The 7,193-nt window shown below is 38.3% G+C and overlaps 1 long non-coding RNA gene across 1 annotated transcript; it reads right to left on the bottom strand.

Annotated features, from left to right (window-relative positions):
• Positions 1-5,404: 5,404 nt before the first annotated feature.
• On the bottom strand, positions 5,405-6,958 carry LOC134618928 (uncharacterized). Its single transcript, XR_010091942.2, has 2 exons — positions 6,720-6,958; positions 5,405-6,123 (listed from the first exon to the last, which is right to left on the bottom strand). It is a non-coding gene; the product is annotated as an uncharacterized LOC134618928 (long non-coding RNA).
• Positions 6,959-7,193: the final 235 nt, after the last annotated feature.

The following is a 7,193-nucleotide window of genomic DNA, read 5'->3' as shown; positions in this document are numbered from 1 at the left end:
GTATAGACATTTCCTGTCCACTTTTGCTTTAATCAAGTCAAGCAGATGGTTAACTCTGGGCTTTGTTCCTTTGCATGCATTTCTTCTCCGGGGTAAACTTCCCACTTCATCCCCAGGCTTGAACAGGGTCTCTCTGGGGATAGTCACAATACCATCAGGCCTACTTATACCTCTGATTATGCGTTGCTGGGCCAGCCGTTCGATTGTGTTAATCTAATGACCAGTGCTGTATACGACTATTAAATGATGTTTTCCCTGAATTACAATAATGCTTATTCTGTGCATGAATGCAATACAAAGTTTATTATGCTTCCTATGGATCAATAAAAACTTAGATTTACAAATACAGATTAGCATAGTGAATAACAATTAAGAGGAAGGGTGGATCGATATCACTCAAAATAAGTTGGATTCAGACGGAGCCTCTGGGGATTTCCAGCCAGCTTAGCCTCTGACTCACTGAAGGGAGCAACAAAAGCCACTAAGGGGATACCAGAGAGGTGTAAAGGATGGGATTGTGAGGAAGAGGATTTAAGAGTTTGAGATTTTTTACAAAGTGGTACAAGGAAGACTTGGAAAAAGGGAGAGCTATGGAGGCATTTGGCGGGAGGTTGATGGTGTGAATAAGGAAATAGATGACAGAGAAAAGCAAGGATATGAAGGATTAGCAAGGATGATAAAAACACACAAGGGAAGTCAGGAGATAGAATTAGAAAGGATAAGACAGACAAGATTTGAAATAAAGAAAAATGGGAGCCTGCGATGATGGAAAGGATTGGACAAGAGAATGAGGAGCAGGCACGGAGAGAGGGTGCTCGGTGGGGAAGTGGGGTGCTAATTCAGAGAATGGATGTGAATAGCAGCCAAGGCATTTTTGTATTAACATAATTAACAGATGGTGTTAGTGATTAGGTTACATGCGATTCAGGAAGCCAGGGTTGTTAGCTGAGTGTTAAGGCTGCACATTCTGCGAGCCATGAAAAAGATCGGAAAAGAACAATATCAGTGGAGGGAATTAAATCAACAACACCTACACGCACTTAAACACACAACTGTGGGGGAAGTGGGGTGTACCCGCACACACAATCACAGACGCATGTGTGCAAACACATAGGCGCCCGCACAAACATGAACACACACTGGATACTCACACTCTTTAAACACGTATAATAAGATCAGTAACACACACTAGTCCAATTGCAGACTTAAAATGCATTGTTTCTGGGTTTTTTTAGTGTACCGGCGAGGGACATAAAGGCATTTTATGAGCCATGGCCCACTTTCAAAGCTTTGTCGGCTATAAACACAGCTTTGATATGAGAATAGTGACATGCTGCTGGGAGAAGACTCTTTGTGACTCAGTAAAATATAAAAATAGTCCTGTTGGCTCACTAATGTGAACATGGTGATGCCTTTTGTTCTGCATGCTATTGTCTGTAAGTATAGGCAGAAATGTCTTTCCGTGTGTGTGTGTGTGTGTGTGTGTGTGTGTGAGAGGGAGAGAGAGAGAGAGAGAGAGAGAGAGAGAGAGAGAGAGAGCAAGCGAGAGGGATGGGTGAGAGATTACACCTGGGTTAGTATCAAAGAAGCTCTGCCGTATTTATGAATTTGTATGTGTGTATGCTTCATATTATACTTTAGTCTGTTCGACTATAAGTTGCTTATACAGCACAGTTCTCACCAGTTTTGATTTAGTCTTTCACCTGTTTGATATTATTTTGTATTACTCACTTCATGTCTGCTGCCATGTGAACGTGTCTGTCTGTGTTTGTGTCTGTCTGTATCTCTGTCTGTCACATCTGCCAATTGCTTTGTTTTTCCTGTATACTTACAACAGCGAGTTGACTTGTCTGATAAGTCTGTGTACCATGTGAACAGACAGACAGACTATACAGTGGAAACAGGCATTTTGCCTTCAAGCAATAGGTACTTGTGCACATGTGTCTGTCTGTGTGTGTGTGTGTGTGTGTGTGTGTGCTTGCGTGGTGACTGTGTCTTCAATGCAGTCTGGTTTTAATGACCGTGGGACTTTGTCCAGCATGTAATTCAGGCAGATGGGAATGTGTTTGGATGATTCTGCGTGTGCATCAGTGTGTGTATGTCTATTTATGTGTGCGCATTTGCATTTGGCAGTTTGGTCTGTGTCCAGACAGTCTTAAGAGCGTCCTCGTACGCTGGGTACTGGCGTGATTGTGACTGGCCCTCTGGTAGTTTTCAAATCAATCACAGGTTTTCAAACTCAGACCAAAACTCCGACTGTGACTACCAGTTTCCTGGAATAATCTTTTCCCCCTAAATAACCTCACATGGTTTCAATGACTTCTGCTTTGTGATCATGCAGGTTGGCGTGTATCGGTATTGGGTGAATCCTTCACCCCGAGGCTGCTTGGACAATATAATATGGGTCATTCAGTCTGTGTGTCTTTCATTTTGGCTCCATGTTGTTGTATTTGATATAAACTGGCAGTTAAGGGAGCTCATTAGTGCTTGATAGACAGATCCTAGCTGTAGATTGTTAATCAAACACGCCGCCAACATGGACACCTGCACCAATCTCTAGTCTCAATCTTAGCTGTTTGTTTAAAAAAACAAACAAACCTCAGGCTCACAACAGTCATACAAATTTAATATGGTTATAAGTACTTTAAAGATTAATGGGTTACTTAACTAATCGCTCAATAGCTGGAAATGTTTTTTTATATAACATCACAATTTAAAAATGATTTATTTTCTCAGATTGTAGAGAACATTCTAGTGATCTCTAAAGGATGGATGTAGTGAAGGTTGAATTGTTTTGTTAAAAATGTAAAGAAATGTGTTATTGCATGGGTATGTATGACTGCCAATGGAACTGCATCACTAATGTTCACTGATGATGTGACTGCTGATGAAAGTAGCAGGATTAAGTGTATAGTTTGGCTATACTCTCTGCTAAAGAGGTGAAGGTCTGGCAAAAAATCTCAAAGGAAGAAACAAACACTGGGCGACATCCATGATTTCTAGACTTCAGAAGGTTCATTGACTGCAAAGTTGTTGTTTTTTTCCAAGTCCAAAACATCCTTATATTTAAAATTATGTTAGTTTGTCCTAATATTTTTAATCACTGAGGGTCTATGTGTAAAAACAGCTTTAATTGTTAATCAGTTAATGCAGATTTTCTGTAAAATTCCTTGAGTTAAAGCTGAAAGTCTGCACTTCAGCCACATCTATTTATTTTATTTTACAAAATTACAAAAATTACAAATATTGGGCCACTTTGATATTTGAAGAAATATAGAAGCCTTCACAGCAAAAGAGTCAAAGCTGAGGATACCGTCTGTGTCTTTTTCGTCAGCATTGCACAATCTGGCATCTTTAGCCGAAGCCCCCGATAAACGTATCGCGGTGTGTTAACTTTTGTGCCTAACTGTCAATGAGAGTGGCTTCACAATGCTTATGTATGTTAATATCCATTACAGATGATGCAGAGCAGGAGAGGACTGATACTTTCTTTTCTCAACTGTGCAAAATTCTTAATGGGAACAACCCCAAATTATACAGCAAGAATTTTAATACAGTTTAAGTGAAAAAAAGAACATGTAGTCTGCAACAGATGGTTTGGTCTCCAAAGATCTGATCTCAGAGTCGTTAGCTAATCTGGGATTTCATGCAAGATAGAAGCAATGGAGATGATGCAAATCCAGACAACTGTAGCAAGTTCTCCAAGATGATTTTAACAACTTGCTTTTCTGGAATCTTGACAAACATATATATATTTGTTTGGGTGAATGCATTCTGTATTTAAGTTTAATTGTATTTAAGTTTAATTGACAGCAGGAAAGTACTTGTGAAATTTATGTGTTTTCATACTTATAAGCCATATACTTAACAAACATGTGTGATTTGCATCTATCTCTGGTGTAAAGCTAGGCTTTTTAAAACTGAGGTGGATGTATGTGGGCAGAAATCTGTGCCATCAGAAACTGAATTTGAATAAGTTAAATTTGAATTTGAATTGTAACTTGAATAAAAGCTTTTGAAAACTGAATTTGAATTAGTCTAATTTGAAATTGAATTTATGGTTTGAAAATGATCATCACTAAATTGAAATTGAATTTTATATATTGAAAATGAATTCATTTGCTTTGAAACTGCATTTTATCCTTTAAAAATTCAGCTCTCGAATAATTTCAGTTTCACTCTCACCATTCAGTTTCAGTTCTACAATTCAATTTCAGTTCCAAAATTCAGTTTTTTGGAACTTACTTCCGGTTCCGGTTCAAGAGTAAACGAGCGCAGATTAATAGAACTACGTTTTACCAGCGGCCGAAAGTGTTACTGACGGGAATCTACAGCGTCTTGAGCTGAATTAAGACTTCAGAAGTCATTCGTCATGTCGAATGACCAGCAGATAAACTCTCAGGTTGGTAATAAATGTATTACGTGTATAAGAACAAGCGTCATGTTAACAATTGATAGCCGTACAGTAACTTTTATGCTTATTGTAGCTGTTAGCTAAAAAAGCTAATTTAGCCTAGTTTGCCCTGGATTTAGCTTTGACAAACAAATATGATCGACTGTTCCTAGTAGAAATCCAAAGTTGTCATCTTGTACCCTGTCAGAGCCCTGTATGCTTGCAGAGACCCCTACAGTAGGGAAACATGCAAAACAGCGTCCAAACCTTTGTATTTTAGCTTTATTTATGTCTTACACAGCATCCCAACTCTTTAACTAACTTAATAACTTTAGCTAAAGTGAATAGTTAGTCTAATTCTTTAGTGCAGCATTACTGGATCACCTCCGTTTGAAGTGATATGATATGTGACTATCACTGTGTTTAACTACCATAATAATTCTTAGGGTACTGAGTGCATGCTTAGTTTTTTTTTTTTTTTAAACATACTGCTCCATTGCTATGTTTGACAGGCTGAAGTTATCGGGTCACCTCCTAAATCGACCATCTTTTACAGGTGTTTTGTGCCAGAAATGGAGTGTCCACTGAAGACTGAAGATACTGAATCTCTACGCCTTGCCATTGATCCCTCTTGTGCCTTCATCTAGACAAGAGACATTAACTTAACCACTCTGTACCTACATCACCTTCCCTGACAGTCGTAGCTTGGCTCATCTGAGGGTGAAATTATAAGAATGTGTTATTTTGCAAAGTGCTCTCTAGGGTTCCTAAATAAAATATGGCATTGAGGTCATTTCTTTTGAATTAATCCCTTCTTCTGAAATATAAGAACCTCTCCTGGTTTTAATGGCACTTTGGATTTCCTTACTTTCTGTTCCACTCCCAACCCCAAACAGATGCTGACACAGTAACATGGAAGAGGGAAAGAAGTTGGAAAGGACTACTATAAATAAACCTAATGCCTAACAATGAAAAATGTAAAATAAGAACAATAATAATAAAGATAAAAGATGAAGTAACAAGTTTTTTGTTTATTCCAAATGATCATCCAGATGTCTGTGACATGTGATGACAAACACCATAATGGAAGGCCTTTGTCATCACATGCTTAAACTCATATATTTTTGCATATGCTGAACAGGCAGTCAGACATGCTGTAACTGTGGGGTAGAAAACTGCATGAACACCATACGGCAGGGGTCTTCAAACTCCAGTCCTCGAGGGCCGCTGTCCTGCAACTTTTCCATGTGTCCCTGTTGCAACACACCTAGTAGGTCATTAGCAAGAGTATAGAACTTGAATGCATGCTGAGTTGGCAATTCAGCCATTTGATTCACGTTACAGCAGCTCATGAGTGAATGAACATTGTGCAATAAAAGTATTTTAGAAGTATATGTTTCCAAATACATATATTTACTTAAATTTACTTGAGTAGGTAGGGTTAGGGGTTGCCACCTCAGCATGCAGTCAAGTTCTATACTCTTGCTAATGACCTACTAATTGTATTCAGGTGTGTTGCACCAGGGACACATGGAAAAGTTGCATGCATCCCTCGAGGACTGGAGTTTGAGACCCCTGTCATATGGAATATGACAGGTGTGGTTGAACTGCATGAAGACTCTGAAGTTTCTCTTCTCTCTGGCAGGACAGGAATGTGGCCTTGTCCTGTGAGCCACCGTAAGGATGTACTTGGAGTAGAACTGGACTGTCACCGGCCTCAGGCTCTTCACCTTTTCAAAGACACAGCAGTCATTTAGATAAAATATTAGATATTGTTTACCTGTAAATGCACAAAGAGAATTTAGAAATGTAATTATTGTCAAGAGTGAACAAGCACTGATAGTGTAATCTACAGCTGTGGCCAAACGTTTAGAGAATGAGAAGTGTTGTTTATTTACAAAGTTTGCTGCTTCAGTGATAGTTGTATATCATATTATATCACTTCAAACAGGTGATCCAGTAATGCTGCACTAATGAATTAGACTAACTATTCACTTTAGCTAAAGTTATTAAGTTAGCTAAAGAGTTGGGATGCTGTGTAAGACATAAATAAAGCTAAAATACAAAGGTTTGGACGCTGTTTTGCATGTTTCCCTACTGTAGGGGTCTCTGCAAGCATACAGGGCTCTGACAGGGTACAAGATGACAACTTTGGAATTCTACTAGAAACAGTCGATCATATTTGTTTGTCAAAGCTAAATCCAGGGCAAACTAGGCTAAATTAGCTTTTTTAGCTAACAGCTACAATAAGCATAAAAGTTACTGTACGGCTATCAATTGTTAACATGACGCTTGTTCTTATACACGTAATACATTTATTACCAACCTGAGAGTTTATCCGCTGGTCATTCGACATGACGAATGACTTCTGAAGTCTTAATTCAGCTCAAGACGCTGTAGATTCCCGTCAGTAACACTTTCGGCCGCTGGTAAAACGTAGTTCTATTAATCTGCGCTCGTTTACTCTTGAACCGGAACCGGAAGTAAGTTCCAAAAAACTGAATTTTGGAACTGAAATTGAATTGTAGAACTGAAACTGAATGGTGAGAGTGAAACTGAAATTATTCGAGAGCTGAATTTTTAAAGGATAAAATGCAGTTTCAAAGCAAATGAATTCATTTTCAATATATAAAATTCAATTTCAATTTAGTGATGATCATTTTCAAACCATAAATTCAATTTCAAATTAGACTAATTCAAATTCAGTTTTCAAAAGCTTTTATTCAAGTTACAATTCAAATTCAAATTTAACTTATTCAAATTCAGTTTCTGATGGCACAGATTTCTGCCCATATGGATG

Source organism: Pelmatolapia mariae, linkage group LG20 (genome assembly GCF_036321145.2).
Source record: "Pelmatolapia mariae isolate MD_Pm_ZW linkage group LG20, Pm_UMD_F_2, whole genome shotgun sequence".
Taxonomy (NCBI): domain Eukaryota; kingdom Metazoa; phylum Chordata; class Actinopteri; order Cichliformes; family Cichlidae; genus Pelmatolapia; species Pelmatolapia mariae.
The sequence above is the reverse complement of the archived record's forward strand: the minus strand, read 5'-3'. Positions and strand labels throughout refer to the sequence as shown.